Below are 27,912 nucleotides of genomic sequence, written 5' to 3' on the forward strand. Positions count from 1 at the left end.
AGCTGAGACCCTTCAACATGTGCAGCAAAATGTTGGAGATCCGTGTGTTGTGGCAAGTGCAGTATATTTGCCCGTGGTCTGCTGGGGAAGCAGCACTAGAGCTGGTAACACCAAGAATAGATAAACTGATCAGGAACACTGGTTTTGTGGCAAACTGGACAACGAAGCTGTGGTGGAGAGGAGGTCATTGAACAAAGTGTTATTCATCATGGGTAATCCTGCTCAGCTAGTGGAGCACCTTCTCTAATAGACTGATTCAGCTTCACTGCCACAAGGACAGAGCCAGAGCCTTTTATGCCACATGCAACAGCTCTTTATTATGCATCTTTGTTGAGGGAACACACATCATCTCAATCAGTAAAGAGTTTGAAGAAGAAGCAAAAACACAAATTAATCACAGACTCACAGCAAAACATTGTTTTTATCTGAATGTTTTATTTCAAAAAACAATAACATTGGCACTCACCTGTCATATTTTAGTTTTCACAGTTGGTCACCGTGTTTCCATCTTTTTTTTACAAGCCTTCTGACTGAAACACTTTCACAAAATTTTCTTTTCTCAATATTTCTTGCAAGAGTGATTAATCTTGGATGATAGTCTTAAATCCCCTCTTTGACTGTCAGCGTTGTTTTTGAGTGAGTCAATATTGAAATAAATGAGGCGCTGACGTTCTTGCTTTGTTTGCTGAAGAAAAATATTATGATTAATGCGTAATTCACCTGAATATGTAGGCCTGCTGATTTTGGCCAGTTGCAGTGTGTCCAAGTTGTTTTTAAATTTGATAAGTAGCGCTTTAATTTATAAAACACATACCTTTGCTTAAAAAATAGCATTAATCATGAACTGTTTAATTTTTTAATTATAAAAGGAGGTCCAGACTTGTTTTAAAGGCCTACTCTGTTATATCACTGTTCTGAGATTCAAATCTTTTTTTCCTTCTAAAACCGAAAAACATCCACACAAAATATTCATCATCATCTTCATCTATCTTCCAAAAGAACTAACACGCACAATATTATTTATATGTTTTAGCGAAGAAAAACAGCCAAATGTGTTTTTAGTTTGCAGTAGGCGGTATTAAAACGCCTTCCCGTGCCAGACTCTTTGTAGGAGAGGCTGAGCAATTATTGTATGCTCCAAAGCAAAGCACTGGCTATTGGCCGCCCCTCTCCGTGTTGCCCTGGCAGTGCTGCACTGTTATTGATAAAGTTGATAAAGAAATGCTTGGGCATGCACCTGACAGATTAGACCTGAAATCCCTGGGGTGCAGAACAGCTGCAGCCAGACAGCATACACTAAGTCCCCTGACAATCAGCAGCTCACAGAAAATGTCTGGCTCAAGTGTGGGAACTGGGAGGAATGTAATTTTCGGTAGATTTGTTTGCTTTGGTTTGTCTTGTTTGTAATGCTGCTTTTAGACAAGTTTAAGGTGGATCCAGAAGCTGTCAGCTGAAAAATTAAAGCTTTTTTTTAAAGAGCTAAAACAGGACTCATAGGACATAAAAAAGTGTTGACTGTCATTCAAGAAACTGGCTAGTTCTCAACACTCCGAAGACTAAAAAGAATGAAGACTAAACAAAATTCCCATCACATTCCAGTCTATGATGAAGACTCTCACATGCAAATAGATTAAAGCCATCTGATTAGTCCTGTAAGTACACATATCTACACACCTGTGCAGGATCTGTTGAAGCTTTGCTTTAAGCTCCACAGTTAGTGGATTGATCCAGCTCCGACAGCTTATGTTCAGGGAAAAAAGTTGGCAAAAAGTCGGAATTCTGAGTTCATGTGCAGATCATCAATACAAAGTAAATATGAACATTATCATCAAAATATAAACTGCAGCAGTCTAGTAAACAGTGGCACAGATTATAAGGTCATTAAAAAATTTTGTATTTCACATCCCATTAGGATTTACGTCAATGTGTTGTAACAGCGTAAAACTGCAGTTCGTGCATTTATCACATTTTAGAGTCCACACAAGTTAAAAACAGTCTGTGTTGAAATGCAGCTGCCTTCAGATGTTTGTGTGTTAAATCTATTTAACTTCACAAACTTGAACCTCTACAGAGCATCAAGTAAAAATGATTCAATTTCACTTGTGGGTAGGAATCCAATTAATCTACACCAGTCTATATATTTGATAGATATTTCACCTCATCCAAAGTGTCAGTTTAATGACATGGTTATGTAACTATTGTAATGCCCTCACCAACCAGTCTGAGTAAGCTACAGTATACTGGGCCAGAGTACAGGCTCGAGAGGCAGATGCTAAAATGCGTGAGATTAGTGAATAGCTGGAAGGTTGTGACACAAAGTTAAGGAAAACACAAATGAACAGCTTAAAAGATTCCATTTACCAAACACTGATATAAAATCAAATCAAACATTGCCATTCTACCATAGCGTTCCTTACACTGGCATATGTGTTAAATCTGAAAAATGAAGAAAGCAACAAAATGGCCACAATTTCATAAGAATAATAAAATTTGATAACACTAAAATTCTCTTTAAGTTTAATCGAGTTCTTAATTTCATTAAATTCTGTACAAGTCAGTAATTATATACCAGGGGTAGGCAACCTTTCTGATGGCGAGTGCCATCTAAAATTTCCTGTGAGGTCAGTGTGCCATATGATTGCATTAGCAATAAATTTAATAACACTCTATATGAACAGTTACACACTATATAGAACCACTTTATAGAATTATATTTGTTCACAGATGTTGGCAGCTATCAGCAAATAGTTATCAGCTATTTCGAAACAAAAAAAAGACACTTTTTATCAATAACAAGAACTCCATGACAGCAAATGAACTGTACAACAGAAAATACAAATGCTATTTATGGTCTCCTCACAACAATGATAAGTAAAATAAACTGGGCCAATATGGCATGTTTGTTAATACAGAGATACACATGTTAATGTGATCTCTGGTCTCCCACTCAGAGACACAGGTCTCCGAGCGGCTAAGCGAGGACACTCTTCATGTGAGAGAAAATCTGCTCACACAGATATGTAGACCCACATACTGTCAATAAGGCCTCTGCAATGTTCTGAAGACAGTTAAACTTGTCAGGTAGTGATGTCCAGCAGGTGAAAATGCAGCTTCATGAACACACACAGCTGTAGATTCCAGCTGCTTCGATGTTGCATTAACTGGCATTAACTCAGCCAGTTAATGCGAGACAAATCTAGCTGCTCATTAAAGATTTCTGGTTTGATCAGAAAATAAAACATTGGTCCACCTGAAAGTCCCAAAAACGCATTGGGAATTCTGTCTCGAGTCTACGGATGTATCCGTGTATCTCCGTGGTGCTGATGCTGCGCTGAGCGGAAAGCTCCTGAAGCTTTTGAAGTGTCGGAATGTGGAAAGCTAACAACGTCCCCCCTCAAACAAGAGAGACGGACTTGCGCCAGAAAAGCCGATCAGCTGATCATTGATCAGTTTCATGATTGAAGTAGCAACAGGAGAGGGAGAGAATGAGAGAAGAAGAGGCAGCTGTGCAGCGTAACGACAGATTAACTCCAGCTTTGTGTCTTTTTCCATTGTAGCTGAAGTCCGGGACAAACTGCGTTCCTTTTCAGCTCAATACGAAACGCGTAATATTTTCTCTGAATACGAGACGATTCCGTCTTTTTATGGGACGGTTGGCAACTCTACTAACTAACCTTATGAATAAAATAAAGTTCACTACAACAATGCTGATGAAAACTCCGTCATGCTAGCTAGCACGCAGTACGAGTTATTGTAACTGACTGTAAAAAGTCAGCACAACGAAAATAAACTCCACCTAAACTTGGTTTATATCTGACCCAGATAGACTGCAGGTCATAACTTCTTACCTGAAGTTAAGTTCACCTGACACTCGGACCGGTGCTGCCTCGGGTCTCTGCTCCTCCTGCCTCCCCTTTCCCTCATCCACCTGCTGGCCTCCACCACTTGCTAATGTTACTGAATCAGTGGAAGCTACGCCATAGCCACCACCAAACAACTGAGTTATTTTTACACACCGGCCAGCGTCTGGCCAATCCACCACCTTTCATTGTTTATACCGCTACAAAAAAAAAAAAAAAAAAATCATCGGCCCACCGAGCGTGCCATCAGTTAACCCTTTGCGTGCCAGCTGTGGCACGCGTGCCCAGGGTTGCCGACCCCTGTTATATACTCTGGCAACTGAGCAAATATTAGTTATTACTGCATCACTGCCTGTTTCTCCAGATAGAAAAGTATTTAGTCAGGTGTTAAGTGAGTTTGCGCTCTGTGGGTGTACCCAGTAATAACAGTCATCAATAGAATGTGGGATCTGTTAATCTTACCACATCCAAGTGTTTCACCAGGGGGAAAGATGGAATGGGTGTGTTCCTTCTCCGGTGAATGGAATGATCAGACTGTTGGGCAGTTCGCCACGTCCTTCAGAAGGTATCAAAGAAAACCCACGACAATAAAATACTAGTAATTGCATTGGTTCATTTATTTTTAATTACATGAGGCCAATTAACCTTTTCATCGAATAAGGATTGTTTTAGTGATTTTACCTTAGTTATGAACTATCCCCAGATATCTTACTTAATACATTTTGTGGGCTTTCTGAGCACATTTTTACCTCTCACAAAAAACTGAACATATTTTTAAGAAACAAGTTGTAGCGGTAGACATTACTACAGCAGTCTTGCGTGTAAACCTTCTCCAAAGTGGCTAGCTTGCACTCTTTAGTGGCTTAATATTCACGGAGAGAAAATAACGATAGCCATCTTCCATTTTGGCCTGGGAACCACACTGGCCGTTTATTGCGCATGCTCACAAGAGAAAACGATAACAATCTCGTGCACGCAGGCACGCACCTCTCTGACGTCATCTCGTCACTTGGACATGACTTTGCTTATAGTGAAATACTTAACACAAGTTTTACAGAACATATCTTGGTACTACAATAGCCTTTTATGTACAACAAAACAGAGCTTTAGCTAGCATTTAAATTCTCCTATAGAACCAATAAAATATATCCTCCTTGCTGTACATGCTGTACACATATATACAGCACGGTAGTGATTCAGCATCTTCAATTTGCACCAGACAATGAGAAAGATACCCACTTAGATATCAGATAGATATGCCAACGCCATACCTTAGCAGTAAATTCACTCTGACAGACAGCTTCCCCATCTCTCAGTCACTTATGCTTTTACTCCAGAACACTTCAAGAAAAAGAGGACTTATTTTCACTCAGATTTTTTTTCTTAGTTACTTCTCGGCTTCTTTTTGTTCCGTGTGCTGCAGTGCATCTCTGCTTCTGGCTGCCCTGGCTCCTGCTACATGCTAGGAGAGAGGATGCAACCTTCACTCCAGTAGGATTTACCAAGAGGTTAAAGTGGGCCAGCATGGTGGTCTGACATATTCAATTAATGAGCAATTAAATATGATAGGCAGGTTAATACACAATGTCAAAGACGTTACTTGTAATTTTTCATGTACTTCCACTCGCTCAGTAATAAGAACATAATGACATCACATGACTTTTAACGTATGGATTTTTCCTTCTCATGCTCAAGGTGCAGATATAACATTGCCAGCATGGCACTTCAGCTTCTAGGCAGCCCTACAGCAGACGGGTGAGTGAAATGGAGCAACGATTTTTAATTGGCAGAGAGAAAAAAAACATACATTTGTGGCACAGGGTGATGGAAAAACATATAAGAAAGACACGGCAGGAGAGGAAGATGAGACATTGTTGTCAAAGGTAAGGATTGCTGAGCAAGTGACATTTTAGAAACTGGAGATTAAAATCTTACTCATCACATCCTAATCATAATTTTTCTATATTATATGAGGTTTTTTTTGGTGAAACATCTTATTATAATTATGTGCTATTCAAAGTTTGCCTAAAGTGATGTACCAGGCGGTTTATTGCGGGCTAAACTGTACTCACACGAATGTTTAGGGTCAGGACAAAAATGTAGGTTACAAAACAAACAACGGGCCAAAAAAGTCAGGGGCTAATACATTTGGGTTCTTTATTTCATGAAAACTAATTTCCAGTGACATAATGAGAAATTAATGTAAAGTTCCTGTGCTCCATTTAGCATTCAGAGTTATCCAGGAGCTATTTATTAAGAAAGTACCTGCAGGTTCACAGTTCATGTAGAAACTCTGCTGAGACAGCTGGTACACTTTTTCAGATTCAGTATGATTCAGTATCCCGCAGTCTGCTCTTAGTTTTCTCAGCTTTCTTAAGGATTTACGTGTTAGCCATTTGTTCCCACCTACCACTGGGCTTTTTCATATGGTTTGAACACCAGAGGAGGTAAAATATAACAAACAGCACACACCAATCCATCATGCTTAGCTAATGAAAGATGAAAAATGATTTATTTTAATGCAACCCTTCACTGGTTACAACGCGGCTCATGAATACAATACACTCGCTTTGTGTTTGCAGTATGTGTTTGACCTATAAGTGAACAGTGAGATCCACAGTCCCAAAAATCAAGCAGGGTAAGACGCTCGATGCTGGGTTCCCTATAGTGTTAGGGCATGTGGGCCAAGAATCCAGGTGAAGGCTGGGCTTTTGTGGCCAAGCAATTAGGTGGCAGGTGTTGTGTGGTCTGGCAGGAGGAGCCTGGGCTGTCTGCCTGTGGGCACTGATTGACAGATGGGTAAAAGAGTGAACCCTGTCTGGAGAATCTCCTGCCGTTTGATGGATGGGGATGTGACTGAGGAGCACCAGAGCATATTCGGATGCAGCGTATTAAGAAAAGAGGAGAAACTTGTGCCAAACAAATAGTGTTTATGCACAACCACTTTTTAATCTTGTACATGCAGTATGTTTCATCTGTGTTTATCTAATATTACAGGAAGATTTTGTCAACAACCCGCTAACACACAAATGATCCCCTTCTATCACGGAGCTAATACAGAACAAGAAGATTTCTTCTTCCAATCCTCTTAATGTGTAAAACTGGTGCTAGAATTAGGTTGGGTGGTTAATCTACTGTAAACTGGGCTTCAGACTTGTCGTCTTGTTTGAACTATGATTTACTAGTCTGGGGAAAGATTTTACCCGAGAAATACTTCTGCCAACATCGTGTTTTCTTTCAATCATCAGAGACTTTCTCTCATCCATTCATCCAGCTGTTCAATCATTAATATTCAGTCATAATAATGCGTGTACAAAAACACTCAAGTGCACTAAATTTGGGTCACCCAAGGGTTACCGCCTGATAAAATAGAAAAGTCAACATTTTCTGCAGCAGTGGAGTGGAGCTGCTACTTGGACAGCCATAAGACGGAGCAGTGTCTCCAGGGAAGGGATAAGTATTCCACAGCACTGATACTGCCATTTAGCTATAATAATTAATTCTTTGAAGTAACATGGTTTTGTTTACACATTTGAGGGGTTACCTGTATTACTTTCAGCCTGAGATTAAAAAAAATGTAATTATGTAATTAAGTCCTCCAACCGAAACAACCATACAGGAAGTTTGTCACTACCTTTTAATAAATACCCATAAGAGATGGAAGCAGCACATGATAACTGTCACTGCTGAACATGATTATCCCTTTATAATATTCTGATGTATGTTAAATGCAGGTTAGGTTTAGGCAGAAAAACAACTTGTAAATAAATATGTGTTACATTTTTTGTCTCTGTGGCTGATTTGACAAAGACTCATCACAACAATTACACAGTTGTGATCTTGTCAGTCCCAGACAGAAGGTCTCTCAGCATGACGGGTTTCCAGCAGTTCACCTGTCTCCTGACTTGAGTAGAGGCACCTTGATCAGGAAGCCCAACAGATGGGGATTCCCCAGGAGCACCTGAAAGGATATAGAGCAGATGAGTCAGTATTATTAATTTACCCTTAGTTCATGAGCAGTGTAACCATGTGAAAGCACTATTTCATTGCACTCGCTTATATGCTACCATACAGAGCGCCCAGCTGAAAAAAGTCTAACCTGTGTTCTTGATGAAGTGGCTAGTAAGCACAGCAGCTATTTTACCTTTCCTAGAATTCTGGGGGCCTCATGCAGGACATTTTCTGCAAAATCTCCACATTTTTTAAAAATAGAAAAATTCACAATTTTCCTCCATTTTCTCCTATCTGATTTATCATACTTAAAATCCAGGCCAGCTTTAGCTACGGGAGTTGGTGGGCTCAGCTGACTGAAACGTGTGTTTTCCCCATCCAATCAAAAAGTTAAGGTAATGGGGGGAAAAAACAGCTCAGAAAATAACTGTAGAGTTTCTAACTTCTGAATTCACTCACTTAACACACAGAGTATGGAAGCAGACAGCTGTGCTGAAGCCTGCAGAGGTGGTCGACAATGAAATCTGAGCAAGGCAGATAGTAAACCACGCACACTGCCTCTATTAAAACTAATAATAGTAATTCATTCATTACATAGATTAAATTCAAGTGAATTAAATATAATTAACATTAAACATTTGGACTCACATATGGATGCATTTTAAGGAATCCATATGTCAGTCAACATGTTTTATCTTCTTCTATGAAGTCTTAATTTGGGGTTTGTAGGTAAATTTTGATTAATCTGGTTAACCTCTCTCAGTCTCTCAGTCTCTGTGTGTGTGTGTGTGTGTGTGTGTGTGTGTGTGTGTGTGTGTGTGTGTGTGTGTGTGTGTGTGTGTGTGTGTGTGTGTGTGTGTGTTGTATTTAGTGTTTCTAATATTAGACTAGTGAATTTGTTTTCAGGGATTATGAATTTTGTACAAAAACGGTTATCTAAGGAGTAAATGTCAGACTCGGATTCAAACCACCGGTTAAAAGTGTGTGATTGTAAAAATTTCCATTTCACTTTGAGAATATTTTCTTGTTTGCCTGTATTGAAATATTTAAAGGGAATTGTGACACCAACATTTGTCACTATCAAGCAAATTATCTGTATGATCTCTGTACTACCCCACCTCCCCAAAGGCAACCCATCCAAGCAGCAAGAGGGGATGATTGTCACCTGTGTTCACGTCTTTTACAGGTCAATACTGTTAAGACACAGTGAAAACACAGACACATAGAAAGACATCATCTACAGTAATCAAACATATTAATAGATTTATGGTATATAATGCAGAAGCTATAAAAAAAGCACAAAAACATGTTTTTTAATTGCGCTTTATAGACAAACCTAAAGAACCAACTCACCGTTTCACTCAACTCAGCTGTCACGACTTTCTGCCACATTTGGCTGTAATATTGTTTCATAAATCTAATTAAAAAATGTTGTTCATTGGGGGCAAAGCTTATTTAATTATTAGATGCTGCACAACCCTCTTTGGATAAAAGTCAGGACACTACATAAAATACATATAAAAACAAAAAGCAATTAATTTGAAACTCATTAAAAGCCTATATCTTCTACATAGACAACAAAACACGCACTGAAAGTGAGAACCTTTTGTTTAATTGTATATATTAATTTAAAAAGGTGATGCTGAATTTGATGCCAGCCAATTTAAAGTTGAATCTGTGGTGATAAAAGACCAGAAAAGTTGTGTGCTAGTAAAACATTAAATGAAAGAACATTGCAGAAGCTTATCATGCTACAGATAAGGAAGAGTTTCCCCTCTTGCTTCCCTTCTCTGGGCTAAGAGATCAACAATTTATTGGTGAATAACAATTTATGGACAAGGTTAAAAACCTAAATTAAACTATGGCCACTGGGCCCTCAGGCAGCAGAGTTATTTTGTAGAAGAAACCCCTGCATTTGCTCAGGATCACTTCCGAAAAAAAGGAAAGGGAAAGTCTCGCTAACAATACAAAACCAAATTGTGTGCATATTAGAAGAGCATGACTCTGTAGGAAAAGATTCTGGGAAATGACTGCAGTGAAAAATAGGGCAAGGGGAACGACAAACAGTTGAAACTTTCTGTTGTGACTAGAACAAAAGTTTCTCACCTACTTTTTGTTTTGGGTTGGATTTTAGCCGGACAGTACGAGCAGTTACAGCCGATTCCAGTGTCCAATAACATTAATCCATGACTCATCTGTGTAATATGGCTCGTATCAGTGTGAGCGGAATCAAAATCTTTTGACCTAGAACTCACTGGATTAATGTTGCAAAAGCAGATGACTGTATATCCACCACAATTAAAATTGATGAGCCCACTGTCTGAACAGGGCTTGCTGAGTTTTTATTGATTTCTGCACCACTCACTCATTTCCTATATGCAGTGTAAGCTGCTGATTCTTGTTAGTATTCCCCTCAACATCCCCTTTTAATGCCCTTCTCCACAAGAAAACATGCAAGCAGCTCAACAGCCTAAAGAGAAATATTCATATTTTATCATTGCTGGTGAAGGTCACTCCTGTCTATGAATCCGCTATTAGCCGTGTCATTGGATATCAGTCTAGATTGAGACCATATTTGCAGACTGCCAATTATAAAGGCTAATATTTTTATTTGCATTTGCATAAAGCTGGGTTCATTATTCTCCGATCATTGAAATATCAAGTTAGCTGACAGACATGCACACACTTATAATTATATAGCTGCTGCATAGTAGGGTACATCATAATAATACTACTATGAATAAAAGTCATTTATGTGCTTTAAAGAAAGAACATTGCAAAATATCAAGATATGGTTAAAATCTTGTCTTGAGCCACTCCTCCCCCTCCTTTTTTTGAAGGGGTCTTGAGCAATAGTTCTCCAGACTTTCTGAAGGTATTACAAAGCTTTTCTTTGGACATTCCCTGCTTTGTCACTCATTTTTACATTCTTAAGCAAGGGAAACAAGGAGAAGAGGCTGAGGTATGGCAAATTACACAAGAACTGTGGAGGGCTGAGTCCAAATTTGAGATTTTTGCTTCAAATTATTGTCAATATCTGCCAAGGAGGTCAGGAGAGAGGCACAGCAGTGAGTTTCTACAGCCATCTGTACATTGCAGCGGAGGCTCTGTCGTGATTTGGGGCTACATGTTCAGCCAGTTTAACGCAATCCTAGTTAAAATGTATCTATTTTCCACAGGAAAGCATAAAGAAATGTGGGATGGCTCAAGACTTTTGCATTGTAGTGTCCGCCAAGCTGATCAGATGCAATATGGGTATCCAATGTTTTCTATAAAATCAACACCTGTTGAGAGAAAAAAAAAGATAAAGGATTCATTCTCAATGACAAAAACAAAATCAAGACAAAAGTAAAGTATGCTAAAATATCTCCACAAACAAAACTAATTTTTTTTCTGTAGTGGTTCCCAAAGTCATCTTTGTAGAGGATTCTTTCTGAGAAGACTACTAGAAAAATTGATATAACACTGTTCTCTACCAAAACAAAAAAATAAATAGAGGTTCTACTTTTGGAAGAGGTGAGAGCAAGCTGATATTTAAGAGTGTTTTTTCAGTAAAAACACAGGCGTCACTGGTGCTGCACAGCTGTTTGTTTATATTCTCTCTCTCGGTTAGAAGCATTGGAAAAAAAAATGTTTTCATCAGCACCCCAGAAGGGATAGTAAGCAAGTGCTATCTCACACAGACACATTCCCTTCATCAGGTATAAATTTAACTATGGTACAAAAACGATTTCTGGTGCGTAAATGAATACCTCCCGTACCTTAGACGCATCTTCGACAGGCGTAACAATTGCTATCAAGCCCCAGAATCACCCTAAAAGACTCTAAATTAACCGAGAACACATTGCTCATTGCTTCATCTCCACATTAAAGGCATCTGCAGCATTTGCAGTAATTTTGTGTGATGAGTTTTTTTTGTGTGTGTGTGCACGCATGGTCTGATTGCTGTCTGGATTAGTTGCGCTGTCTCTGTTTCTAGCTGTTTGTCCCTTCATCGTCATCTGTTTCCTCGAACAGATCAGTGCAGATTGGGTCCAGCCTTAATCTGAGAGGTCCACATTGCTAAGGCAGCTGCTGGCCGACCAAGGGGTTGGCACTGCTGCCACCTTGTAATGACCACGACAGCTGGCGTGGCACAGGCTCGCATCGCAGTGGTCGAAGACAGAAGTGTGCCTCTGCCATCTCATAGCAATGAGTATTACTCTGAGTGCCAAAACTTTTAGTTATACCAGATTTGCTAGGAACACATCTGCCATTGTGTTGCACATAAATCTCAACTACATGGCTAACTATTATCACACTTAAAGTACTTTACAGATACAAATGATACATTTCCTCATTCCCAACTTTTGTGTTTACTTTCAGTGTCTTTGTTTCCCTTGCTTTCATACGGCTCCTCTTCCCTCGTCTTCTTCTCTAGCACAGATTCTCTCTTGGAGTGTGCTGCAGCAGATGCTCACAGGGCTAAAATCTGGATGGATTACAGGGTCTAACAGATGCTTCTACTGTTTCCAATAGCTCCCCCAAATCAAGCAGAACGCAAATATGCATATGTGCACATTCTGGCCGGTATTTATGTTACTAGGGAGTAGTCACTCGAAAGCTGCAAATAGTGAAAACGTCTGTGGCGCTAATACAATTGTAAAGCCATTTATTGGGGGGAAATTGTTTTACATACAGACTATCAAGTGGTCATGAAACTCCTTATTTCTTTCTCTTTTTTTCCACTGAAGCTTAAAGTCTCTTGCGGTGGAAGCTGCTGAATGTGGCGAAAACACAATTGCAAAACTCAGGGCTGATCTTAATACTTTCATCTAGAGCCCCCTTCACCCAGCTCTCTGACAAGTCGGTCCGGCCAAACAATTTGTGAGAATCCTCAGTAATTCTCTGCTCTTCCTCCCTCCCCATCCCTTTCAACTTCTTTTTTCTCCCTCTGACAAAGAGTCACACTGAGGTTTCTACACAGCAAACCGGTTTGTTCGGCCTCTCTTAAAACTCATCTAAACTTCTTTTTTTTTTCCTCAGGGAGGATACGCGCTCACAAAACAGCCATTTACTTTAAAAAAATACTAATCAGAAACACATAATAGCGATTGCACTTCCATGCATAATTTAAAGATTTGAGGGCACAGGAAATGGCTGAGTGTTTAAAAAAAAAGAACACATCCCAACAGAATATCTTATTATACAATGTTTATGTCCTCGTTACAACCCACTGATAAAGCCACTAAAACAGCAGTTAACAGCTTCTGTTCTCTCAAGGGTACGCAAAACTCGGCCTGAGACTGAGATATTCAATCAGTGATGTACAATAACAATACATAGAAGGCACGGGGTTGGAGCTTCGATTGATTGCATTTTTATGATAGAAAAACTTTGTGCTTTTGTGTGCACTGGGGTGCAAATATATGATGGTGCTGTGATATTTTGCAGAAGGCTTGTATAACCTCCACTTTTGCCGTATTAAAACGAAAAAGAGCACAGAAATCCAACCATCCATCCAGAAATGTCAATACAAAATGATGAAACTTGGAAATGAGAGATAATGTTTACATTGCGTTCTTAAATAAATACTGCACATATCATGAGCTCGTGCCAAAAAAACAAAACAAAGCAAAAAAAAAACAAAAAAAAACTTAACCATTGTTTTGGGAAGCAATTTGTAACAGATGGCTGGATGTAATTATTTTCGACAGAAGGAATGAGGGAGGCAAAATACAAACATACACAAGGAAATGAAAATATTGCTTGATGCTGAGATAGAATAGATAGGCCCTTTTCTCCATGTCAACAATATTTATGTATATGAAGATGAAATTAATTGAAATAGAAAGTAGTCTAACGCTGAAACAATATAAAAGTAAAGGTGCCATGGTTAGATGGAAGTCATTATATTTCGGCTCTGGCTAAGCCAGGTTGATTTACAACATGCAATCACATCTGATTTTCTTTTTGTTTACCAAATGTGGCCAGTTTATTTCAACTTATATCAGTTTGCTAACTATCTCTCTGTCTTGCTTGACTCAAGTTATTTGAAAAGTCCATTACAGTTAAGATAGGTGACTGATCACAGGACCATGTCCTTACTCTGTTTTGGCATATTGTAGCTGTATTTTTTCACAATATTTCATGAAGCTTACATTTTGTGTGATCATTTGTGTTCCAATCAGGGTCATAACCTAATGAGTAAAGTTCAGAACTTTTTTCTCTTATTGTGTCATGTTTAAGGTGTAGCACCTGTGCTCGGATGACTGGCACCAAAGTCTACACTTTTATAGACACAAAGTCCTAGAACTCTGTTACAGTCAACACCACAAATTTTGAAAAGTGTACAAAATTGACTTTATTTTGTATTGCTTTACGTCTTTGGTTGGAGAAACTGTGTATATAGAACTCTGGAAGATAAGGGTTGTATGAACAACAAAAACTTAATAAATCAAAAGATTTTCCCGTCACTTGACGTTAAAATAGCACAAAGGAAAAAGTTCCATGCCTAATGACTCTGATCCTACTCTCATTCGTTCCTCATGCCAAAACCAGACAATACAACCAAATCATAACGATCATGACATAATTGAATCCCCATGTCTTTTCAAAGTAAAAGCCTGCACAAAAATGACCATGGCCCACACCTCTGTGACTGCACAGCTGGTTACAGCCATGGTTCAAGTTACACTTTTAAGACAGTCCTGATAATGGCAGCAGTTTCAAACATGTAGATATTGTAGATTACTGAACCTAGAATTCAGTGTGAAAACCTTCACTTTTTAAGTGGTTAGTGAGGAATGAAATCAAACTGTGCTTTAAAAGTACACTGGCTATAAACAAGTCCAAAACTGAGCCAATTAAATCACAATGCATTTTTACAGTTTTATATATTTGAAAAGACATTTAAAAAAAAGAAAGTGTGGTGAAATGAACAGTTTTAGGATTGTGGACAGCATATTGTGGATTCAAGGTCCAGCATGTTGCTAAAATGCCTGAGGGTTCATGTAATGAACTGTCATAATGTGCGTGCCTGCTCATTTCCTGTTTTTCTTGTAAAACACATATGAGGTATATTGGAACAAATTCTGTATCTGCAGACAAATCAGTATAATATAGATAGCTAGACAGACAGAGTAAGCATCTTATACTGGGTGACATAATGGACTGCTTAAATGAGAGCAATCAATGACATGGGAAATGCACCTTGATATTTGGTGAAGAAGAAAATGAGGAAAAAATAGTATGAAGTGAGCGAGTTTCTCAGGAAAGAGAAACACCTGTTAAGTTTATATGAACAGCTGGTCCAGTGGCAACCTTGGGGAGTGTCGAAGGATACAGGTTTTGTGGGACTGTGTGCAGTTATCTTGTAAACATCTACAATGTATTCATTAGCGAGTCTCAAAGCACAGAATACAGCCAATAAAAGACATGCATTTGCAGGTATTAAAGGTTTTAAGCAGCACACATCCTAGAGTCGTATGCACAGATCTTCCTTTGGCCTCGTTCTCACATCTTCATGTGTGATTTCAATCACAGTCACTGTCTTAAAGCTGGTTATCTGAAAACTCTAAAGAGCTCTTTTATCACAATTTTATGCCCTCTGTGAAATATAAGTCATTTAACACTAAGTTATGGAGAGGGTCAATTCAATCTTAATGAAACTGCTAAGAGTCAAATCACTTTTTTCACTCAAAATATATTTGAAATTATGAGCTTTTAGACACTTTAAAGCACATGCTTTGATGGAGTACACAAGCACGGTGCATATTTGGAAAGCTAATCAGGTTGTCCTCCTGCCTAAGCTTAAACTCAGACCTATGGTTTGCAGGTTAACAGATCTTGATGTTTTAATCCTGTACATCTAAGGTGCATCGCTCACCATCTGCTTACCATACCATCCCTCAAACCTTCTAGGCATATTAATTTCCTTGTAAATAATTTAATTTGCGCCTTCAAGAAACAGCGACCTTCTATTCATATTCATGTATCTACACTTTATACTAGAATAATTTAAATCATTAAATTAAATTTTAATGACGACAGCGATTTTAATCAATGCCTCTGGAACCCGACTGTTGTTTTCTCTGTTTTATTTTTCTTACATGTTTTTTTGGTTTGCTTATTTTATTTTATGTGCTTTGTAGTAATATAACTACTGGCATCTTTGCAAATTCTATGACTCATCTGTACTAATTGCACATATGCTCTATAATCCTTAAGCATTCTTTGCAAACTTCCCCATTGCTATTTGTGTTGCTTTTCTTTCTTCTTTCTTTTTCAGTTTCCGGTGGCATTTCTGTTCAGTTTAGTGTTTGCATTTCACGGTGAGTTATTTAAGTCAATTCCGAAGGCTGTAAGTGCTTGTATGTGCATAATGAAACCCTATATTTATAGTATCCCTGCTGCATACAAATATGTATCACAACATGTAGATCTAAAGCAAACAGGCAGAGTAAGTCTGCTATAAAGGCTGCTCTTCATTCCCCTGTGGAGGTTCAATCAGGTGTGACTCACAGTGAATAGGCTTGGAGGACAAATGGAATTCATAGTGAGCCGTCATGCTGACAAGCTTGTCATCTTCCTCCCCTATAATTGTCTTTCCATGTCTCAGCAGGTCAGCAGAGATACGGCTGAAATCTGTAGTGTTGCATTTATGTCTCCCTGTCAAGTCCAAGGAAGGCTCTAAATGAGGGATTTTTATCATGTCTTTAGATCCTCTTTTGTCTTCAGAAGCAAAAATTTATTGTGATTGTCAAGACTTACGGGTTCATGAGGATCACTGCTTGGTGCCAAACTTCACTCTTGTTAAAATGCATTCCTACCCCCTGTTGTTTTATTTTGAAACTTGAATTAATGGCTGTCTTGGCCATTTGGGATCAGCAAAACTGGGATGTACACAGCGTTGACATATTACCCCCACATTTGTTATTAAATACTTGCCTTTCTTTTTGATATGTGTCAAAGGAAGTTCATCCAATATCCAAAGTAATAGCAACATTTATCCTCCTTTCTTTTTCTGTTTATCTCCAGACCTCTGGCTGCTAAATACTCCAACATGTTCTCCGGTATGCCACTAACAGTGCTATAAGTCAAAATATGGGATGTAATAAAAAGACCTGAAGTAGTAGAGCTTGTGTTTGCAACTGTCATTTGAGCCACTAAATATGTTTAAAATTTATTAGGATAGATGAAAGAATAAAAATTTCTTGGCAACGCTTGAGTAGCATTCTTTTCTCCAGTTGGTAACCTTGTGAAAAGTTAATCCGAAACCATGTGCTCATGATCTTTTTATGTGTGAACTGGCCAGGGTGAATTTGTATCAAAAGGGCTGGAACTGGCTGCCAAATTCTAGTGAAGGCAAAAAGCATGAAGACCTTTCAAAGCTGAGCGGAGCCACCCCTGTGTAAGACCCTGTCTGTGAGCAGCATTGTGAATTGTGCTAAAAGCTTCAGTTGCAAAACTGGTTTTCCTTTTGTTTTGTTTTGTTTTGTTTTGGGGTTTTTTCCATTTTTGCTCCTGTATGTAATAATCAATAACAAGCTTCCCTTCCCTTGTGTCTATCCTTGACAGAATTATTAAATAAATAATAACATGTTGTAATATTAATTATATATATATGAATTATAAATATGTTTTAACATATAAATATGTATTAAGAAGAGATATTTTACTGTTATTTTATCATTGCATCAGAATCATATAATAAGCATTGCATTAAAGCATTTGTTGAAGCTATTGACATTACATTAAAGTTTAGATGACAGTGATTGTTATAACCTCATGTTAATCTTCTATTTACAGGTATTGTCATAATCCCATATTACTACTTTACGCATGAGGGGGCGTCCCAATACCCTGATTTTCATAAAAACTATTGTTGTGTGGTTTTCGGTGAGAGATCTCATGTTGTCTGTGTGCAGTGTTCATCTCCCACACGTGTGTTCATTAAAATCATTGTTTGACTCAACCCGGCCGGACCAGTGTTGTTATTTTGGTTTTCCTCTTGTATCCATCTCTAATACTTTGAACCCATGACAGTATGCACACACACATGCATTAATAAATCCTGCTTCACCAACATCTGATGTGGACCTTAAGCTCGGCGACATCTGAGCCAGTATGGTGTTTGCTATTTGTTACCTGTTCTGACATAGACTTGGGTAGCATTGGCTGGGAACCCTACTGGACAGGTGTCCTGACAAGGGCTTGAACCAATAATCTAGTGTTTCGAAGACAGTAACGCGGCAACTACTACAGCAGGTGTGTCCACTTGTGCCTAGAAAAGGCTGGCACATAGGTTTTGGTCATGGCAACACAAGAGAAGGCCCAAATCCATAAAGGGAGGAGTCTACCGCAGTTGATAGGACAGGAATTGCACAGCCTGCAAGAAAAGTAGAGTTTTACGTAATATGTGTAAAATCTGAATGCATTCCTGCCCTCTTCATCTGCTTTGTGCTTAACACATTTTTTGCGTCACTTGTGAAATTTGGTGGTGCATGAGAGCTGGACTGTAACGCAACTGGTGCATTTCACTGTCTCTGTCTGTAAACACGAAAGCTCAAAAGGTTTTAAATGAATGATGCAAAGGCGTAGAGTGGAGTCATGTTAAGAAAACATTAAAATTTGGCTTACATCCACCAAGGTCTTCAAGGTCAACTTTATTTATCAAAAATGACAAAAAAGTCTAAGAACTTGAAATGATTCTTATAAGTGTGGTGTGTAATGTGAACATACAGAAAGTAAGATATAAAGATTTTAAACTTCCTACATGCTTTGTATGAAGCTTGATGACCTCGGATATCCTTCAAGGTCAAACATATAATAATGCTGTAAAGAGATATTTAAAACAATGTTACTTACTGCCATTGTTTGTATTGACATCATATAGACATATAGGGAATGATATTTGGAGATTCTTACACATTACTTTGGACCTCTGAACTCTTTTTCAAAGTTAAAAAGGGTCATACTTCCATTAAAAGTATTTAGTCTATAAAACTATCCTTAACAATTCTACTGCCTTCATTTGTATTGGCAGCAGTTTGGAAATGATACTGATGTGGGGATTCTAAATATCAAATTATAATTTGAATCCAAAACACATTTGATCTCTGATCTAACTTTTTCATTTCACATCTGCATTTCTTTCAAGTTTACCCTAAAACATGTTATTTTTACTGCACTACAAACATCTTAAAATTAATTTGAAAAGAACAAAGAACAAATGAATATATACAAATTAGAATACTATTCCCTTAAAAGTAAATACGGCACAGAGAATGAGCTGCCTTAGCGAAGGTTTGCACTATCTGAGTGCTTCTTGAAAGTGAACTATGCAGTACAGAATAGAAAACACCTTACACAACATGATTCATACACCAGTTAAAAACAGAAAATGCTAGTGGGTAAGTGTAAGTATAAGCACCACAGGGGGTGCATGGATAACCAGGTTAAATAAATAAGCTATTTTTTTTTTCTTTACAGGGAAAATAAAAGAGTGTTCTGATGCTGTTGTACTGACCTTTATTTAATTCAACTTGGATCTTCTTTTTTCTGTTTCTAAACTTTGTTTGGCTTCTGAAATGGGGCATGTTAGAAAAAAGTTTGAGAACCATGCACTGGGGAGTTTCTGGAAAGGAAACAGAGATGTTGTCTAATTAAGAGTACAGGATATTGGTGTGAGAGAGAGAACCTTTGTATCCATCCAGAAAGGACTGAAAGACTTGCCAGCATGACTGACAGCTGTTGATGGTCCTGATTTGAGGATGACTAAGTAGGGTAGTTCAGAGTGATAGTTCAGATTGTAAGTGTTAACTTACAATGAGTTGCAATAGGTTAAACTCTAACTCTAACCCTCGGCAATACAAAGGCGTCGTTTTTTTTTATGTTCACAAGCGTGTTCACACAAGTAATAATAATAACAACAATAATAATAATGAGTCCTGTGGTAGTCAGGCGAGCAGGTGGAACAGACAGAAGGGAAGCTGAAGACGAGCGAAGTGTACGAGGAGGTGAGTATGTATGGAGAAGATCAGATAAATATGGAGGAGCAAGATTATGAAGCACTTTGAAGGTAAGAAGCAGGATCTTGAAATTGACACCGAGGTGAATTGGAAGCCAGTGGGCTTTTTAAGAACAGGTGTTATATGTTCAGTGGATCTAGTTCTGGATATAATACGTGCAGCTGTATTTTAAACTAATTGCAATTTATGAAGAGATTTATGAGGTAGACCATAGAGAAGAGAATGACAGTAATGTAAACAGGATGTGACAAGAGCATTGACAAGTATAGCGGTACTGTTTGGAGTGAGTGAAGGACAAAGGCGGTTAATATTACGAAGATGAAAATAGGAAGACCGAGTGATATTATTTATATGTGCTATCGAGGATGACACCAAGACTCTTAACCTGAGGGGAGGGCATGACAACAGAGCTATCAATGGATAGTGAAAAACCTCTGGCTGGAACTTTAGTCAGTTTTGATTTGGTGCCTATTAAAATAAATTTTGTTTTATTGCCATTAAGTTTAAGAAAGTTGTGAGTAAACCAGACCTTGATTTTACTTAAACAGCCAGAAATGAGTGTGGGTGGGAGAGTAATAATAATAATGGATTGCATTTATATAGCGCTTTTTGGGACCCCTCAAAGCGCTTTACAATACCACTATTCATTCACTCTCACATTCATACACCAGTGAAGGCAAGCTACAGTTGTAGCCACAGCTGCCCTGGGGCAGACTGACAGAGGCGAGGCTGCCATATCGCTCCATCGGCCCCTCTGGCCAACACCAGTAGGCGGTAGGTGAAGTGTCTCGCCCAAGGACACAACGACCGAGACTGTCCGAGCCGGGGCTCGAACCGGCAACCTTCCGATTACAAGACAAACACCCAAGTCTTGAGCCACGATCGCCCTTAAGTAGAGTAGCTGTGGGTTTGGAAGATAAGTAGAGCTGGGTGTCTGTATAGCAGTGAAACTGGATGCTATGTTTCCTGAAAATATTACCTAGGGGTAGGAGATAGATGATAAAAAGTAAAGGACCCAGGACAGAGCCTTGGGGTACACCGGAATTAACTGGGGTAGATCGTGATCTGTGAGTGAGTAACTAAACAAACTGTGAACAGCCAGAGAGATGCAAAGTAAACCAGGCGAGTGCTGTACCATTGATGCCAATAGATGCTAATCTATGAAGAAGGATGCGGTGAGAGATAGTATCAAAAGTTGCTGTAAGGTCAAGGAGAATGAGGATGGTGATGAGTCCAGAGTCAGCTGCAAGCAGAAGATCATTTGTGATTTCTACGAGAGCTGTTTCTGTAGTATGAAATGAATGGAAGCCAGACTGAAACTGGTCGTAAATGTTCCAGTGAGGTGTCTATGAACCTGTGCAGCCATATTTTCCAGAATTTTGGCTAGGAAAGGCAAATTTGAAATTGGCCTGAAGTTATTTAGATTGGAAGAGTCTGAACCATTCTTTTTCAATATTGGAGTTATTATTGCAGTTTTAAGAGAAGATGGAACAGAACCAGATATAAGAGAGGAGTGTATGATATTTACAACTAATGAGCCAAGAGAGGGGAGTGAAAGTTTAACAAAATTAGTTGGCAGTGGATCAAGTTTACACGATGATGACTTTAACTTAGTAATTATGGAAGATAGCTGAATAATTGTAGGTACTTCAAATGTGGATGACAGTTGAGTAGGACAAAAAATACAGGTAGAACAATTGACCATATCACAAGAAGAGGGCAATTGTTGATGAAGATTCACAGTCTTGGTATAAAAAAGTCCATAAATTTGTTACAGTCTGCAGCAGAGTGTGTATGTATGGCTGAGGTATCTGGAGGTTTAACAATATTTTGTAATGTAAAAAAACAATGTATGAGTGTTTCCTTCAGAGGATTTAATAATAGAAGTGTAGTAAGCAGATTTAGCATGATAAATAGCTTCTTTATAGTGCTGTATATGACTGAGATACATGTCCTTATGAATAGTAACTCCTGTTTTCCTGAACAGACGTTCCAGGCGGCATCCAATAGCTTTAAGTTGGTGAAGTTCAGATGAATACAGTGGGGCAGAGTGAGAGAAGGAAAAGTAATCTTCTAAATGACATGCATCAAAAACTACTCGTTTTTCATTAATTTTAAGTCAGTTTTGATCTCCAAATGCTACAATTAGTGTTATCACCTATCACTAGTAGGACTTCAGGGTTTAAATTACAATAAAAAAAGACCTTCTCACAATCACAAAATATCAATGTTCTGTCACCTTTTCTCATAAGAATCAGATTTCAACACTTTTAGGAAAGTACTTGCAGGAAGAAGTGACTACTGCTATTTGTGATTTAATGAATAACCACCTCATCGCCTTCCAACTTTTAAAAGCCATATATGACTGAGGTGCATAGTATTAAATTTAAACTGCTTTATTCTTTAACTGCATTACATAAAAGTTAAATACCATATATAATCCTGCCTAATATGAGTCAAATATCTCCATCTTAACAATTTGTACCTTTGGGAGTCATTGTTAGGGTCGAGTCTATTATAAACCTCACTAAAGACTTAGACGCACAAAAGTCTTTAATCTTTTAATGAAAAGATCGGTAACATTACACTGACCACTCCCCCACTGTCCGGCCGTGGGTGCTTTCAACCTCTCTCTCTTCTTCTCACCTCTTACTTTTTTCTCTTTGTTCCCCCCTCTGCTTTCTGAGGTTTTTCCTCACTGCCAGTCTGCAGCTCGCTCAGATGTTACCCCCCTTGTACCTTTCTATAGAGCTGTGTTCATATGATGGCTTGTGATCTTATGATGAAATGAATCCTAAATGTCTTCACTCTACAGAAGCCTGGGATGCCTCTCTATCTGTCGCTCAGTCTCTTTCTCTCTCTCATTGGATAGTGTGTGTGTATGTGTGTGTGTGTCTCTATGTATTGGGGGGACTGGGTGTTCTCTGCATTGGTGGGAATGATAATGGCTCACAGCTGTGCATCATCAGCGTACGATCATTGCCTCTGCAGTCTATGTTAGAGTAGATGCCCAACCTGACAAGTCTTGACAAGGCTTTTCTAATTTCAGCTACATATTGTTACTGTCAGGTTTCTGAGCTGCTGTTTTACAGGCCATTTAACGTTGCATTATGTGAAGATGCTATCTTTCCCTGCCTTCAAGAACATAGGTGAAATTGTGAATTATGTTCAGGCATAAATAATATTCTAGGTATTCTCAACACATGCAAAAAACGCAAGGAGAGAGATGCTTAAAACAGCTTAAAACTAATGCCAACAATTGTGGTATGGGAAATATTCCTTAAATGTCTTCCAATCTTGAAGATTAAATTACACATAACATTGATCTTAGATACCATAAAACTACAAGGTAACAAGAAATTTCTTTCAGTATTTGTAAATACCATATACGCTGATACCTTTCAGGAAAAAAAAAAGCCATAACATTAAACGCAGGTTATTGTAAAATTGGCTTCTGTTGAGTCAGACCTAAAAACTTAACTCTTCTGAAAATCATTTTGCTTGATGTCCGCTATCTCATTTAGAAAACAGTCAACATACTGTAAGGGCATAAAAATGTTTTAGTGACCACCTGGATTAGGGAAAGTTTCACGCTGGCAGACTCACGAGAATTTAAGACTTCCACCAACCATTCTTCATCTTTGTGGTCATGAAATGTTAAACATACAGTAGCTGGATTTCTACAACCAAGTGGTGCAAGGAGCAGAGGAAATCCAACAGAGGTTTTTGGGTTTTTCTATCTTGTCGAAGTCCAGGAAAGACAAGCAACTGAATTCATGGTACATTGGTGAGCACATTTGTTTCAAAGAATTGTATTTTATAGAGACAGATCTACAGTACGGTAATAATTTTACTTTAATAAACAATTACATTGACATTACAAGGGAAATACTAAAAAAACAGTACATGGTAAAATGTTAATTTTAGGCTAAGAACTGTAATATTTTGACAAAATGTTGTTAGAGCGTAAATAGCATGCACAACGTAAAGCAGTGGTTATGCTGGTAAATCTAGCTGCCACCTGTTCATATGTTTTTGGATAGCGATACTTTTCCCTGATACACCACCACAGTCTCTTGGTCTTAACTGCTCTTGTATGTAAACTGTAAATATTCTCTTCAATCATAAAATTTACAACTAAATAGAACCAGGAGTTCAACACAAACCTTGAATGTTGTGGAATATGAGAATGGAAACACTACAATACCAAACTCTGTACTGAACTGGTTAATGGCCTCCAATGAAACCATCATGAACTACAAAGTGAAAGGTTATTTCACTGTCCAGTATATACATAAAAAATATGACTTCAATGTCTTCTGGAGACAGAGGTTAGCATTGTAGTTACTGTAAAATAAAACTACTGCTATAATAAATTGGTGTAAAAATACAGTAAATCTACACTTTCCCCTTTAGACAGTCATTTCCTCCTGGTTGGATCCAAAGAGCGAGGTCAGACTGAGGTTATCATCATTTTTCTTACATATTGATCAGTATTTGCTGCTGGGAAATTAGAGGTCAAAAGGCGTCTAACAAAAACAAAGGTAAATACTAACCATGACAAAATGTGGAGAGAATGTTCCTCCACACCCAAAAGCCCTCCGAGGGATTAGCTAACCAGTGTAAATTACAGTAAAATTTGTGAAGTGACATGGGCTCTGAGACCAATTAGGTTCAAGGCCTCCGGGCAGCGGTGAATATATGGCTGCTGCACCTCTTGAGAGCATGTTTCAGGTCAGAGAAAAACAACATACAAAACAAGCACAAACACATGACCACACAGAGGAAAGAAATGTTTTCTAACCCAATCTTTTATACATTATGCATGATTTGTAATGAGGTGGAGTGATTCAGTGGCTCTCCAGTGTGGCACGTTTTTCATCCATATGTGACCAATACTTTTTGTTTTTTCCTTGTGTCCATGTATTATTTTACAAAGAAACTGTATTATTAATTCATCCTTAGAATGCCTCACAGCCTGTGATATTGATCATGGAATAAGAGGTCCAATTGCTTGTTCAAGCACATTTCAGTACCATCAAGGGGACTTGAGGAGATTTCTTCTGTTGAAATGTTGTATTACATTACAGCATTCGTTGTCAGAAGAAATACAAATACAGGAAATAACAATTGCATAAAAGCACATTCAAAGTACATCTTTGCCCTCTACGTGCAATTTCAGAATGCTGTATTCAGAATAGATGATGGTCTGTTTGTTAGCAGCTACCTCACTCACTCACTTTTTAGCAACACACTTCACAAACTGCTGTCACCTATTATAATTACAAGTATTGACATAAAGGCCTTTTTCAAAAGTAAAAAAGTGTATATAACTGACTGAGTCACACACAGTTATAAAATATCAGGGGAAGATTTTAAAGAAAATGAAATTTGAACTTATATATGTATAACCTATTACTAAAAGATTAATCCCTGCACTAGGAACCAAACGGCTGTGAATTAAGTACAATGAGGCAGGAGAGAAAAGTATTGAGAAGTAAACTGATTGGCCATTTTATGAAGATTTATTGAGTAAAAAAACAGTAACACTAACATTTGTGTGTTAGAATAAATTAGCAATTTGCCAGAGGCTACTGCAAGCAGTTATGTGCGGGTGTTAAAGTGGGATTTAGCAGGTGGGGGAACCTGATTTGGTGTATCAGTGCAGTGTGGAGAAAAGATCTTTCTTTGTGTCCAGGCTGCAAGAAGCTGTCGTGTACTGCCACTTGGAAGCAGATGCTTCACAAACTACATAGCTCATTTTCAAGCAGAATTTGAATGAATCTAATCAAAATCATCCCATTAAATATAATAATTGATAATATTTATATATAACATCATTTTATGTCTTGTATCCTTGATGTGTACCAGTCCAGCATGCTGACTGACTATAAATATCACCATATTACTGCACACGATTGAGGGCTGTCTGCACTAAAGTACCTGGTATTTCACAAGCTACCTTTAACCTCCTAAGGCCCGAACTCTTCCACGGCATCCATTTTTAATGTCTCTTTGATATTTGGGCTGATTGGGACCTGATGAATGTAAAAACAAAGAATTACCAGATTTTTTTTTTTTTTTTACCTATTTTTTGTTTCTAAGCAAAATGAAAGTCACATATGAGGATATTCGTTTAAAATTTCAATAGAACAGTAGCAGTATAATGTCCTCGTAAGTGGATATCAGGCCCTTGTAGAGCAAAATTGAGTATTTTGGTCTAAATAACCCAAAATGTGATGTCCACATATGTGGACGCCAGGTCCTAGGAGGTTAAGAAACACAGTATTGCTATACTTCAGTTTAATTTGCAAGGTTTTTAAAAACAGCATAATTTGGAAACACGCTGTGTATAGATCCAATAACTGATTAAAACATACAAATATGAAATAAGGTATTGCATACAAGTGCTAAATTTCAGGTTTGTTAAATTTAACTTGCCTAACAGTACTTACTTTTGAAAATAATCTCTCGTGTTCTTCTCCTGTCCTGTCTTTCTACATCTTTCTCCATCTCTCACAGTATATATCTCTAATAGTGTCAGAGCTAATTTAACCTGTAAACAGTGTAATAAGACGCACTGTGTGGCAAAAAAATGTCACCCATCTGTTGTCACTAAGGAGAACCTGCTACAATATCCTTTTCCAGGCTTGATTAAGGTCGGGATGTGAGTAAATATAAGTTCTAGACACCAGTTGCTGCATACAGATCATTTCTATTGTAACTACAGGAGCCTGTGAGCACTTTGTGTAAATAGTAACAAATGAGATGCTTACTGAAGAAATCATTTTGCTTTACTAGATATACTGCAATCCCTGCAACCCTCAATCCCCTCTAAAAAAACTGTCAAGTCTCTTAGCCAGATAATTAAAAAGCTATCTTAAGCAAATCTAACAATGTAACTTAAGATTAGGGATGCAACGATACCAATTTTTTCAAACCGATCCGATACCGATACTTGGATCTGAGTACTTGCCGATACCGAGTACAAAAGCCGATACTTCTGCCACACACAAGTTAAACTTAACCGTAGTAAAGAAACGACCCCACACAACTCTTTAACACAAACGAAACGTTTACTGAACGTAAGGGCAGAGACAAATACTGTACAACACATCCCTTTTTTAAACTCAAATGATATTCCAATTCCTTAACCAAATGAAATACACTGTATAAATGAAATAATTCCCTTTCAAATTATATTAAACAACCCAACTTATGTTATCACCTTTTGGTAAGTGACTCACTAATATACACTCCAAAACACGTTATATAAATCCACTAAACATACAATATTCACACATGGGCGCCACACACACTCACATTCACACTTGTTGCAGGCCTGTTTGCTGCTCACGCCGGACGATGGAGAAAATCCTCTTCTCCCCAGTAAGAGCACAAAAGTCTGACTTACAGTTCCGTTGCTCGGTAGGTCGCCATTCACCAGTCCCACACTAAATCCACCCTGCGGACCCGATGCTGTCTCTGCTACAGCGCGTTAGCCAGTCACTGTCCAGCTCTCCGACAGTCCATAGCAGCTGCCTCGTGGCGCAGCCAAGCAGTCCGGCTAGCCTTTAGCCTCGGCGGTCATGGCTGGAAACACAGTTTTCCACGGACGGTGGTGCGACCGTTGAAACAAAAAAGTCACTTCACCCACACTCTGTTGCGAAGCTCTCACACGGTTAGCTTTCTAGTCACACACTCTTTTGTGCAAGTTAACCTCAGTAAAACTAGCCGAGTCTCTCACTTTGGTTCAGCTAACCTCGTGCATCTCTCCATGCCGTTCTCTTCTGTGAACTGTGAACACCTTATGTGGCGTTCAAGTCCATGGGAATTATGAGTATCTACTACCAAATTCCCATCCGGGCTACATTAGTATCGGTTCATGGCATCGGTTGACTTTTACGAGTACGAGTACGCACACATTTTACAGTATCGGCACCGATACCCGATACCAGTATCGGGATCGGTGCATCCCTACTTAAGATGTAAAAGATTTGAAAATCCCATACCTTTATGTAATGGTATTCAATAGCATTAATTGACTCATTAATGTAAAAAAAGAAAAAAGTCTGGGAAGCCATGCTGAA

General features: G+C 38.4%; 1 long non-coding RNA gene across 1 annotated transcript; it reads right to left on the reverse strand.

The window, feature by feature from the left end:
- Nucleotides 1–4,758: 4,758 nt before the first annotated feature.
- On the reverse strand, nt 4,759–27,293 carry LOC120440998. The gene is made up of 2 exons (XR_005613704.1): nt 27,237–27,293; nt 4,759–7,821 (listed from the first exon to the last, which is right to left on the reverse strand). It is a non-coding gene; the product is annotated as an uncharacterized LOC120440998 (long non-coding RNA).
- Nucleotides 27,294–27,912: the final 619 nt, after the last annotated feature.

The sequence above is a fragment of the Oreochromis aureus genome, linkage group 7 (genome assembly GCF_013358895.1).
Source record: "Oreochromis aureus strain Israel breed Guangdong linkage group 7, ZZ_aureus, whole genome shotgun sequence".
In the NCBI taxonomy this organism is placed as follows: Eukaryota; Metazoa; Chordata; class Actinopteri; order Cichliformes; family Cichlidae; genus Oreochromis; species Oreochromis aureus.